Consider the following 14,606-nt stretch of genomic DNA (forward strand, 5'->3'; position numbering starts at 1 on the left):
GATAGGCAGTGCAAACTACGTCATAGTAAGTCAAATTTGTTTTCTTATGATTTTTTCTATTTTACCATTTTTCTTTCCATTCAATTCACCTGCAAATAACTTTCATATCACTAGACCAAACAATTCCAAACCAAACCAATTCCATACAGTTAAGTTGTATAACAAACTCAAAAATTAAAATTGTATATAATAAACCTACAACCTTGACAAATTTTACAAATACTCTCAAAAAGATTGTAAGTATTATAAAACTAAGCTTTCTACAAGTTATCAGCAACACTCAAAAGAAAGGAAGCCCACTTGGTTCTAATTTCTTCCACCTCTCTACCTTCCAATGAGGATGAAATCATTAAATATCTACAAAAAGAGTAATGAAGTTAAACAATATTGTAACTAAAAATTACATAAGTATTTAGTCAGTTTCTTGTTATCGTATTCCATGAGTTAGTAATGTTTGTACATATAATCGTGTGCATGTGTTTCATGACGTAATACCCACACTCATAGCTCCCCAATTGACGTCGACAGTGTAAATCAAATACAAATAATTATAATATGTTTTATATTAGAACTTAAATGGTAGTCAGACATATAAATTACGTTAGGTGCAATTATTTGCATCTTCTTCCTAGATACAGATGGAACACCCTGCAACCTTGAATGAGCTTCCAAAGGCCTGCAAAAAGTAAACATTCATTAAATCATATTAATCATATTGGAAGGAAATAAAATAGAATAAAAAACTTACGCCTCTAATATATTTTTGATGGACAATGTGTTAGCTTTCTTATGCAACGAACACAAGAGAAATTTAAGAGAATGATTAGGAAGAATGACTAGCAACTACCAAAGACCCCTACAAGTTGGAATAATATTAATAAAAAAATAAGTTCTAAATTAGTTACCTATAATTCTATAATTGTGTACTTACTTATGCAAGTAAGGTGCTAAATACACCTCTTTGCCAACTTTTCCAAATATCTTTGTTAAGTCTTTTTGCACCTCTTATGATCTATTTCCTACACTCTAAATGATAATAGGGTCAAGAAATCCAAAAATATTAGCATTCTTCTTCTCGATGCATAGGTGATGCAAATACCTGCAATATCAGCAAATAAAGTTAGAATAAATTATTGAATACAATATTAAACTATTTTTATGATTAATGAAGGCTTACTTACAAATTCCAAACTTGTATAACTGTTGCGGATAGGACATCATTACCAATCACAATTTCACAAATATCCTTATGACATACAAAAAAGGGGTGGCACCAGTCTTGTTTGTCAATTCAGGAGGCATATCTAACTGGATAGTTTCATTCCCCATTGTCACTACCGCTGCACTGAGTTGTTGCAGAGGAGACAATAGTGGTTGTGGAGATGTAACAATGTTTGCATTCTTAGAACCCTCCTAAATTTAAATAAAATTAGTAGAATAATATATCCGTCCAATTACAACAAATACTTACAAAAATAAAGCAAATATGAAAACCAACACTTACTAAAATTGGTTTTGCCAATCTGGCTGGCCAAATGATAAAATTCCCTAGAGCTTGTCCCACTGTTTCAACCTCCTCAGTGGGTACAAGACAAGGGTAGAAGAATCTTTAACATCTACAACCACCACTTGCATCATATCATTTTCAATAGTCTGGTGGTAGATGGTCTTTCCCAAATTATATATTTTACCTAAGACAAAAAATTGATGATAATAAACAAAATATAAAGAAAAATTATATGATAGGAATAAGATTACCTAAGGCTACCAAATGTCGAGGGGGTCATCAACATATAGTTCACAATCAGTAGGAACATCAACATCATCCTCTGATTCTTCAGGAAGAGGACAACTTCCCTTTGTGCTAGCAATAATCGGGGAAGCCATTGTGTGTGGAGCTTGAATAGACAATCCTAAGGATGCTAACTCTGCTTTATTTTCTGACAATAACTCATTTCTCAATTCCGGGAACAAATCTTGTTTAAACTCATTTCTTAGTAATTTCTTATCATATTCACTAAGTTGTGCTAAAGTAACCCGTCGAGGAGCAGTACCAAAGAATTGCTTGATGCCGACACCTCGTCCAACAACACAGACATATCCTGTAAGACCCAGGAAGAAGTTAGAAAAAAAAGGGAAACACATAGAAAAATTGATGGCTTGTTGGAGATTGTAAATTTATTTAGATTAAGTATTTTATTTAATTTTGATATATGATGAAATAATTAAATTATTGATTTAAATTAAGTGTTGTTTAATTATTTTGATTGTTTACTTAATTATGGAATGTAAATTATATATGTATATAAACAATAGGTGTGCGTTATTTCACGAGAATCCATCTAGTTCAGTGGCTAGCGCTATGAATTTGTGTGTGCAGGAATATGGGTTTGAATTGGATCGTCTTCATGTAGTGCTTTTAATTATTAATGTTATATTTAATGTAGATATATGGGTTTAAAAACCAGCGGTGCATCTAATATAATGAGAAAGTGTGTAGCCTGGTGGTGTTGGTTTTAAAATCATTTTTTTTCTCTTTATCTTTTCTCTCTCTTCTTTCTAGTAGGACCCACGCAAATCCTTTAGTTTTTTTTCTCTTCTTTCCACGTTTTCGTTTGTTGCAGTATGGCATTTACGTTGGATTGTTGCAGTAAGGCATGTAGTTGTGATTTTTATTTTCTAGATTTTCTTTAATTACTTATAATAAAAAATAAATAACGAACATATTGGGGTTGCTTTATTTTAGAATCTTAATTGGCAAATTTGATTATAGAATATTAGCAGAAAAGATTAGGATGAAAGAATTATAAATTAAAAGGTAGGGTTTTAAGGGAAGAGAGAATATTTTAGGGTTTTTAAGATAAAGGAAAAGAGGGGTTAAAAGACTAAGAGATAACCGTCGGAGTGAAGAAAGAGGCAGCGGGAGGAACGTTTAGTGAAGTGGTTGTTGTACAAGGTAGGGGAAGCTGTAACACTTCGCCCGGATATTACAGATTTTAAATAATAAAATAAAAATGTAATATTAATACTTCATTTATTATAAATCATTTTCCCAAAAACCATGGGAATTTAAAACTTTATTACACCGATAAAACCGACTCAAATCCATTTTTTATAAACACAATACAATATCAAAATCAGTCTCATTATAAAGCCAAGTTCTATAATTCTAATGATTACAAGAAATCCTTAAAACTCATAAAAATGATGAAACGCTGCCACAAAGTTTCCCAACTAGCCCACACTCTAGATCTACTCTCCACCAGAATCACCTGCAACTTCATCTGCACCCGTGTACCGCGTACACGATCATCGCCAAACACAAGCAAATAGGGTGAGCTAAAGGAATATAAACATATGCAACAATTTATATAACAAAACACACACATTAAAGGAACTCCATCCTTTGGTCTCATCACACATGGCCACCACCATGTAATCCATGTTCCACGTCTTTGGTTGATAATCTCAAGCTATTGTTGTTGTCCAATATACAAGCCACCACTTGTAGAATACATGCGGAAACACTCGCTATTTCGAGCCAAAACTCAAAGAATCATTGTATTACCCTCCATCCTGAGCCAGAACTCCAGGAATACTCCAGCATCTGACCCTTGAGATATCTCCCAAAGCCTCACAGACCATACACATCGAAAGCAAGCAAAACATAATGTCTGCTTCCTGAAAAAAAAATTGCCTAGCACTCTACACGAGTCGTCAGGCACAAAAGGCTTCCAGACCGCCTGGCGGGACAACCCTTATCGCCAAGCGCTACATGCTTCAGTTCTCTACTGGGTTTGTAGGTATCGCCTAGTGGTCAAACACCACTACCTAGCGCTACACCAGTACTTGCGTAGTACTAGTTTTTAAGCACCTAGAACAAAGTAAAATTAATCCATTCACATTTCATATATATATATATATATATATATATATATATATATATATATATTCCCCCTTTAAATCCAAGCTAGCATTCAATTCTAACTTATGAATAACGCATGCTCAAACAAATATAAGCAACAACACTCTAACAATTTAAGCACATGATCCTATGCACCAATGCAAATTAATATTGACACACATGCATTCACCAATAACAAATTCTCCACATGTGACTAACCCAAAGGAACATTCAAATTGATATAGACTTACCACATAACCCAATCATGCTTCATTAGAAGTTACTTAAAATTATCAAGAGCTTATTCATGTATTTTAAAGACTCCAAAATCAGCAATATTGGGTAACGTATATCTTTAGCTACTGACCTCCAAATAAATCTCCACCGTTCAAAGTGAAGAATTACATGTTATGGACCACCTGTTAAAATTTCACCTAATTCGGATGGTTAATGAACCGGGAAATGCAGTGTTTTGAAAACTGCACCAACTAAAAAAATGGTGGCGCCTAGCGCCCAGAATCAAGAGCCTGCCGCTAGGCAGTTCCTACAGTTCTAGGAATCCAACAGCTCTTCCCTTGCGCCTGCGAACCTCAATTTTTCCCAGTTTCCCCTGGCATGCGAATTTCCATCAATTCTCACAAAATCCAACTTCTAATTATAATGATTCGTATCCTCAACGCATCCATTATCAATTTTCTGAATAAGTTCAAACCCCAATTACTCTCGTAACATTCAACCCCAAAGATTTCAACTCTAACTAAAGTTCATAGCAATTTTATCGACTTTCATCTCCAATCCCATGTAATTCCACTTACACGAACATCCACTAATCAATTAACGTTTAAAGAGGTTGTTTTCCTTAATCAACTTAACCCAGAACCCCAATTTCATCAAAATCGAGCAACGATGCTCGCGTCGCCTAGTGGGTTAGTCACTACTACCAGGCCCTTCATCAGAGAAACCCAGAACTGGGTGATAAGTAACACGTTGTCAGCCGGCTCCTAGCATACCGCCAAGCGGTTCCTTGCAGGAACCCAGGAAATGCTCAAAATTAGTATGAGTCACTTGACGACTTTGAATGCCCGCCAGGTGGTTTTTGGTAATTTCTAGAAACTTAGAATTTCAATTGCGACAACCATTATTCATACATATATATGCCATTCATAAAGCAATTAAATTTAAAACGCAAGACTAATGAGTTATAGCTCCCCTAACCTGGATTCCTTGCTCCAAAAGTGTGCAAAGTTTTGAGTCCTTGATCCTAATAGGCCTTAGATCTTGGTTCCTCCTTCAAGACACCTTCTCACCCTCACTTTTCTCTCCTTGCACGCACTCAAACACACTCTCTACAACCCTCACGTTTTGGTAGCTTCAGGAACCCTTTCTTCCTTCTCATAATGCCCTTAATTGGTTAATTACTAAGCCTTAATGGTGGTGTAATGACCTAAAACGAAAATTATCATTACATTGGGTTTAATTGTCATTCCATGGCCCTTATATGATGGTTTTCCAGCCCCCTTGGCTGCCAAGGCTTCCTTGCCCTTTCACTTTCATGCGAAAGGAAATTTTGGCAAAAAGAAAGTTTAATTTGGTTCCACCAAAGTTCGAACCCATAACCATGCCAATGTTAAACTCAATGAGCAACCATTCAACCAATTCACGTTTCATGATAATTCTTATAATTATATAATTATATTACCACTCAACCTGATCACACATAATTATTAAAAGTAATTATAAAATAAATAGCACATAAATGGCATACATAAGACTTGAACCCAAGTCCTCTCACAAAATAAAGTACTCTAAACCACTTGAGCTAGTACTTTTCCACATCATACATGATCGAATTAAATGTTGTAAAGGCTCCTACTAACCGCATTTATTAATTAATTATTTATTTAATTAATTAAATTTTACAGGTCTTACAGAAGCCAACCTTGTCTTTTAAATTTTCATAAATGGCTTGTTTTTTTGCATGAAAATTTGATGGTTTTGCCTTGTTTGGTTGTTGTTTTCTTTTGAACCCATACCTGTGGGGTAGTGTGTGTTCTTAACTGTTATGCTATTTTAATATCATGAAAAGATGGGTTCTAGTAGACATGTTTTAGGTGCAGGCTTTTCGTATTAGTTGGGTGTAGTTTTGGTTTTTGTCATGTGTGCAGGTCAACATGAGGTTTTGGGGTTCAGTGGCTTCCTATTTCATGAGTTTGAATGTCTTGTAGAAAGACATAGTGTACTTGGGGTGTTGGGGTTTACTTTGTTGTCACGTGAAGGGATGGGTATGTTTTCGCTTCTCATTTTTTTTATCCATGAAGTCTCTGTTATTGCAAATGAAGAGGAAAAAGATCGGTTGTTCTTGCAAATTCACGCTGTAGGTGTTTTTTTTCCTTCTCATGCATGGGTTCTTTAATTATTTTTGTTTCTTCCCTTTCTACTATCTTTCATATGTAATGCATATATTTTGTGGATTATATTTCTTATTTTTCGGCATGCGTACCTTTCTTGAAAATATGTAGGTGAAGGTTTTGTTTTCTTTTTATTTTCTTCAAGTTCACTTTATCAATCACATTAAAGTTTTAGCATGGCATTTTTTATGGAACCCACGTATAAACTTACGTTTACTTCTTTGTGAGGTTTTTGGTTGTAGAATTTACGTAAATGCATGATGCTATTTTAGATGGTCATAACTTTTAGTTTCATTCATACTTCATACCACATTTCTATTTCTTTCTTATCACATGTGCTTGGAATAAAACCAAGGGGCCCATATATGCATGCCTTTTGTTTCCATTCTTGATGTTTGTAGACTTTACGTAAAAGCTAAGTGCTTATATTAATGTTCTAATTATTGCAACTTTGATGTTTCAACCATGACTCATATTCACTTAATAATTTTCTTTACTTTCTTGGATACGTGGGACCCACTTGGGGATTTTATGAATTCATATTGCATGTTCAAAATCATGTATGACAACTTTTGGTTCTCTTTAAATTCTCATACTTTTGGTTTGATGCTTTTTATTTGATTTTATTAATTGTGTTATATTTCAATGTGTTGGTGACCATTGAAGAGATGAGAGTGTGGTTTGGCGTTACTTTTTGATTTATATAATATGATGGTTATTTTATTGAATGTGAGTTATATAGCCATAGTTGCAATGTCAATGTTATATCTTTTACTTGGTTATATGTAATATTCTAGTTGCATGGTTGTATAAGTAAAATGGTGGCTTCGTGCTTTAACTGTTTGTTGTTTTGTTGGGGTTGAAGACCACTCGTTGCGTTCATTGTATGAATGTATTATTTGATAAGTTGATGGGTTTATGTTATGGAACTTTATTTCCCATGCATGATGTGATAGAGTGTATTTTTTGGCAATCTCTAACTCTGATGTGTTGCATGTTGAGATTGTTTGCCTTGCTTAAAAGCTCTTGTTGAAATTGAGTGTTGTATGATGTTTTCCGTACCTAGGAACCTAATGGTGACTCTTTCACATGTGTGAAGCAGTGGAAAGGGGTCCTCTTCACCTGTGTGAAGCAGTGGTAGAGGATTTGTTTGAGTGTTGTACCATCTCGCCTGTGTGAAGCAGTGGGGAGGAGAACGATGTTTCACCTTATTTCGGCTCGTTACGAGTATAGTGCCCGATGTGCGATGCATCAACGTTTTTACTCATGATTCCTTGAGGAATAAGGGAGACAGTCTGGCTGCGATAGTGGGACACATCGAACCATCTATTCTAGGAAACTAGATGTTGTTCTGGGTGAGAGGCTGCGAAAAACCAAAGTTTGATTATGATCACTATGTTTGAAGATTTTAGATGAATGTGATGCTATGTTTGGTTTGGTATGATTGGTTGGATTTTGGGGTTTGTGTGTTCAAACCAAGGATTGATTGTGATCATAATGCTTAAGTGTTACTTGAATACGACGTGGAGTATTATTGGACATGTTTTATTTATAAGTTTCTTTTATGAATATCATTGTTTATGGTTAGCTTACCCCTATTTATTTGTTTGTGTGTCTTTTGTATATGCAATGATCGTATAACATGTGTGTTATACGGGAGTAGATGATATTGCAGATAATCTTGGCATGGAGTAGATTGACGAGAGGCTAGGGTGGACTCGAGAGTTTTTGTAATATATTTAGTTGTGTTTTAAATCAGATACTAGAAATTATGTAATTTTCTTTTGGTCGCAAATGTTATTGGAAGGTTTTGACAAAGTGACGGTGTGAACTATGTAATTTTAAATTAAATTAAAAGTTTTTATTAGTACATTTTCAATGTTATTTCTATTTCCACTAAATGTGAAAGTTTTCTAACGTTCTGTGACATCCTAAAATTAGGGTTTTACATTTTGGTATTAGAGCCTGGTTTTTGAAAAAACTTTGGGATTGTGGGAAGTAAGCTCGTCTAGTTGATGTTGTGTGACTCTGAACAATGTTGTGATTTATACTTGATTGAGGGTTTTTTTTTGGATGGTTTCCTCTAGTTTGACTTGTTGTAAGTGTTTGGTGATATTTACACGGTATGTAAGGTATGATTGGTAATGTTAGTGTGATGCATGCTTGGGTGAGATGCTATGTTTAGTGAGTGCTATGTTAATGAAGCATGTTATACTTAATGTGTGTATATATGTGATGGGACAATATGAATTCTCTAATGAATGTAAAGCCATGATGGTTCTTTTACCTTTAAGTCTTTGGTGAGTTGGGTCAAAGGGATTTTGTTCCATTGTAGGACTTTGACTTAAGCTTAGTAACAGTGCTCTTGTCGAATTTTTGTGAGCAGACAAGGGTTGTTGCTTGTGGGTCTTAGGAAAAGCAGCGCTCTTATCGGGTTTTGGTGAGCAGGTAAAGGTTGTGCTCTTGCTGGGTTTTGGTAAGCAAGCAAGGGTGGATGCTTGTAAGTCTTAAGGAAAGTAGTGCTCTTACCGGATTTTGGTGAGCAGGTAATGGTTGTGGCTTGTTCCCTCCATGAGGCGTTGGTGCGCATGAAAGGTAGAGTGGTTGGTTATGAGAGAATGACATACTGTTAGAAATTACTTGGTGGTAATATGTTGTTGATTGCATGTTTTGGTTTTGGGAACATGTTTCTAGTTGTGATCTTTTATGAGTGATGCATATGTTGGGTTCATGCGAGGTGAGTTTTATGTGTGGGTAATATAATGTTGCATGATATCACAATATGGTTGTTTTTCTCTATGAGATTATTTGTGTTAAAGGTATGTAAAATATTTCATGTTGTTATATAATTATTTGGTGGTTGTTTTGTTTTGATAAAGTTTAATAATGGTATGGATTTTGAATAATTTTTTTTATTAAGAATTATACTTTTATTTAAAAATATTGTGAAAATGCATAAGGTACAAAGCTATGTGTGGAAAGAAAAGAAAGGTTGTATGTTAGATTATTTTTATTTTATGAATAATATTTTACTTACGTTAATTTATGGAGGATTTTTGTTTTCTTGGGTAAGAATATTTTTTTTAAGAAATGAGGTTTTATTTTATATTTGTAGTGAATGTTTATGTACAAATTGATTTGGTATGAGACTTTTTCATGTGAGTGTGCAAAATTTTAGGTATCTATATTTTTAGGTATACATGATGTTTTACTCACTGAGTAGACAATTTTTGAGGACGAAAATTTTTGAAGTTGGGGAGAATGTAAGACCCCATGAAAAAGTTAGAAAAAAAAGGGAAACACATAGAAAAATTGATGGCTTGTTGGAGATTGTAGATTTATTTAGATTAAGTATATTATTTAATTTTGATATATGATGAAATAATTAAATGATTGATTTAAATTAAGTGTTGTTTAATTATTTTGATTATTTACTTAATTATGGAATGTAAATTATATATGTATATAAACAATAGGTGTGCGTTATACGAGAATTTGTCTAGTTCAGTGGCTAGCGTTATGAATTTGTGTGTGCAGGTATACGGGTTTGAATTGGGTCATCTTCATGTAGTGGTTTTAATTATTAATGTTATATTTAATGTGGATATTGTAACATCCCTAAGGAATATTACTGATATTTAATAAATAAAATTCAAAATACAATAAGTGTCGCATTTAATATGAACTATTTCCCAAAACACGGAAATTTTAAAACTTTAATATATATAAAGTCATAAAAACCAGGAGTCCATAATTCATAAAACTGAAAAAAAAGTCAATGGCTCATGCCAGGTTTACATAATATTCTCAAAGATAAAATAATAAACATATAACATATGTATCTACTAAGTATCCCATGCTAGCCCTCGCTCCGAGTCTAAGCATTTCCTGGCCCACCTGTCACATCATCTGCTCCCGGATAACAAGTTATCCGATCATCGCCACACACACAGAGAAAGGGTGAGCTATGCACAACATATATAAACAAAACATGGATATAAATATGTTTCCCAACCCAAAATAACATAACTAAATTCATAATTTCCAAATCATCCAACCATGACCTCATAGTCCTTCGTGAGTCATATGCATGAACTAGGTCTTGGGACTTTCCTGTGCTCCCACGAAACTAACTCATTTGTGGTCCAACCCTATGAGCCTATCCCGCTCATAGTCCTGCCCTACAGACTCTCGTATGTAGTAAAACATCCAAGTCTCACACTTGGACCCTGGCACGCATGCAATCATCATACTATGGACTCCTCGCCCAATAGTAGCTGACGGGAACATAACAGTTCCTTGCCCATCGTGCGCCCGACACATGCAATCACCATACTAAGGACTCCTCGCCCATTTGTAGCCGACGGGAACTCAACCAGTTCCATGCCCATCATGTGTCCAACCACCAAGCACATCCCAGACCCCTATTGGACTTAGTCCTTCAAGCCCAAACATCACACCACATGCATATACAACCTAAACTGGGTATAAACAACCAAAACACACTCACAAGCACATAGAAACATAGAAACTCGCATAAACTCGCTTAAGCTAGGGACCTCTCGCCCAAGCTAGACCCTCAGCCTCGCTCAAGCTAATCCACCTCGCCCGAGCGAGTTTAAATCAGCAACAACAGCAAGTTATCTCGCTTAGGCGAGATTGTCTCTCGCCCAAACACCCATTTCCATCTCGCCTGGGCTAAAATACAAGCAAAACACCACACATGACCACGACATCTCGCTTAAGCGAGGTCATCTCGCCTGGGCGAGACCCTGATTCGCTCAAAATCCATAAACTCCTCGCCTGGACGAGAAGTCGTGCTCAACACGCGCAACTTCATCACAACCTCGCTTAGGCGAGCAGCTCTCGCCTGAGCGAGAAGCAGGTCGCTTAACTCTAATACTGGGTCGCCTAGGCGAGATAGGCGAACCCGCACCCAACACAAGACCTTGCAACTCTCGCCTAGGCGAGAAGGGGTCGCTTGGGCGAAACTTGCAGAGTTTCGCCACTGCTAACGCACCAGAAACACAAAACCAATACCAATTTACAATACCTTCATGTTTCATTCAATATGTACCATCAATCAAACTCTAAAACACATTTTACACAAGTTTAAATCCCCAAAACGCATAAGAATAACCATGATTCAATAACAGTACCCGAAACCCTCATCACATTGCTTATTTCATACCCAAAAGACTTGACACCCACATTCTCTTCCAAATTCTCATTTGCAGTATACTTTATACCAAAAACCACAAAACATAAAATCCCAATTGAGAGTAAAACGCAAAACTACAACCTAGATAAATTGGACATAATTCAGCACCCCTAACCTGGATTATTGGATTAAAGTTGGGAATTCAGACCTCCTCCCAATCAGCCTCTCAACACTCAAATTCCCCTCTCACTCTCCAAAATTTCGTTCTCCTCTCTATAGGCAAAATAACCAAGCTGCAAAAACCCTATTCTCTCTGGGCTTAATAGCTATTCAAGTCACTTAATTCAAAGATTTTTCAGCACCTAATGGTTACCCTTCTGCTAGGTTTTCTTTACCCCTTCATATTCATACCACAACTAATAGTTAGCAAAAATAAAGCTTATTCTTTGCCCACCAAGGTTTGAACCCATGACCTTCCACTCATAAGGCCAAAGCACAACCACTATGCCAATTCACATTTGGTTATACCCTCCAATCAAAAATAGTTCACATCATCAATTCCATACTCATACATATTATTAAAATTAATAATAAAACAACAACACATAATTGGCATACTTAGAACTCGAACCCAAGTCCTCTCACACAATCAAAGTACTCTCAACCACTTGAGCTAGTACTTTTCCACGTCACATCAACCAATAATAAATGCCATAAAGGCTCTTTCTACTCACATTTATTAATTAATTAATTAATAATTTTCCCGGGTCTTACAAATATATCGATTTAAAAACCAGCGGTGCATGTAATATAATGAGAAAGTGTGTGGCCTGGTGATTAGCATAGTCTGGTATTTGTGCAAGGTTGCTAGTTTGAACTTGGTTGGCTGAGTTTCAGTGGGGTTGGTTTTAAAATCATTTTTTCTCTTTATCTTTTCTCTATCTTCTTTCTGGTGGGGCCCATGCAAATCCTTTAGTTTGTTTCTCTTCTTTTCACGTTTTCGTTTGATGAAGTATGGCATTTACGTTGGATTGCTGAAGTAAGGCATGTAGTTGTGATTTTTATTTTCTAGATTTTCTTTAATTACTTACAATAAAAAATAAATAACGAACATATTGGGGTTGCTTTATTTTAGAATCTTAATTGGCAAATTTAATTATAGAATATTAGCAGAAAATATTAGGATGAAAGAATTATAGATTAAAAGGTAAGGTTTTAAGGGAAGAGAGAGAATAGTTTAGGGTTTTTAAGGGAAGGGAAAATAGGGGTTAAGAGAGTGAGAGATAATCGTCAGAGTAAAGGAAGAGGCAGCGGGAGGAACGTTTAGTGAAGTGGCTATTGTACAAGGTAGGGGAAGCCAACCTTGTCTTTTAAATTTTCATAGACGGCTTGTTTTTTTGCATGAAAACTTGATGGTTTTGCCTTGTTTGGTTGTTGTTTTCTTGTGAACCCATACCTGTGGGGTAGTATGTGTTCTTCACTGTTATGCTATTTTAATATCATGAAAAGATGGGTTCTAGTAGACATGTTTTTGGTGCAGGATTTTCGTATTGGTTGGGTGTAGTTTTGGTTTTTGTCATGCGTGTAAGTCGGCATGAGGTTTTGTGGTTCAGTGGCTTCCTATTTCACGAGTTTGCATGTCTTGTAAAAAGACATAGTGTACTTGGGGAGTTGGGCTTTACTTTATGTCACGTGAAGGGATGGGCATGTTTTCGCTTCTCATTTTTTTTATGTATGAAGTCTCTGTTATTGCAAATGAAGAGGAAAGAGATTGGTTGTTCCTGCAAATTCACGCGGCATGTATTTTTTTTCCTTCTCATGCATGGGTTTTTTAATTACTTCTATTTCTTCCTTTTCTACTATCTTTCATACGTAAATGCATATATTTTTTTGGTTATATTTCTTGTTTTTCGGCATGCGTACCTTTCTTGAAAATATGTAGGTGAAGGTTTTGTTTTCTTTTTATTTTCTTCAAGTTCACTTTTGCAATCACATTAATGTTTTAGCATGGCATTTTTTATGGGACCCACGTATAAACTTACTTTTACTTCTTTGTGAGGTTTTTGGTTGCAACATTTACATAAATGCATGATGATATTTTAGATGGTCACAACTTTTAGTTTCATTCATACTTCATACCACATGTCTATTTCTTTCTTATCACATGTGCTTGGAATAAAACTAGGGGGCCCACATATGCATACCTTTTGTTTCCATTCTTGATGTTTGTAGAATTTACGTGAAAGCTAAGTGCATATATTAGTGTTCTAATTGTTGCAACTTTGATTTTTCAACCTTGACTCACATTCACTTAATAATTTTCTTTACTTTCTTGGATACGTGGGACCCACTTGGGGCTTTTATGAATTCATATTGCATGTTCAAAATCATGTATGACAACTTTTGGTTCTCTTTAAATTCTCATACTTTTGGTTTGATGCTTTTTATTTGGTTTTATTAATTGTGTTATATTTCAATGTGTTGGTGACCATTGATGAGATGAATGTATGGTTTGGCGTTACTTTTTTACTTATATAATATGATGGTTATTTTATTGAACGTGAGTTATATAGCCATAGTTGCAATGTTAATGCTATATCTTTTACTTGGTTATATGTAATATTCTAGTTGCATGGTTGTACAAGTAAAATTGTGGCTTTATGCTTTAGTTGTTTGTTGTTTTGTTGGGGTTGAAAACCACTTGTTGAGTTCGTTGTATGAATGTATTATTTGAAAACCACCAAGTTATCCTACAAAAAAAAAAGCATTTTCGTTCAAGTTTTACTAAATACATCCGCAAAATAAGAGTAATGAAGAAGTCTATAATGCGAGTTTCTTTAGAAGTGCATTCTCATGATAATTTTGTACGAGCTCTCTTCCCTTTCTCATGACATGGAGGTAGAGATATCGAACTCAAATTTGACTCATCAATGGTAGATGAAGAAGAGGCTTCACGGATCATAATCTGCTCTAATCTATCATATCCCTCATGAGACAATTTATAGGGGTGGACATTCTTCTTCTGAACGTCTTGTGCAACTTTTCTCTTTTCTTATTACATGCATTTCACATATAAATAATTAATAAGAAAGTATGTAAGAAAAGAAAAATTAAACTATCAATCCATAAATAA

Source organism: Vigna unguiculata, chromosome 11 (genome assembly GCF_037176805.1).
Source record: "Vigna unguiculata cultivar grain cowpea cultivar isolate G323 ecotype 2 chromosome 11, ASM3717680v1, whole genome shotgun sequence".
NCBI classification, from domain to species: Eukaryota; Viridiplantae; Streptophyta; class Magnoliopsida; order Fabales; family Fabaceae; genus Vigna; species Vigna unguiculata.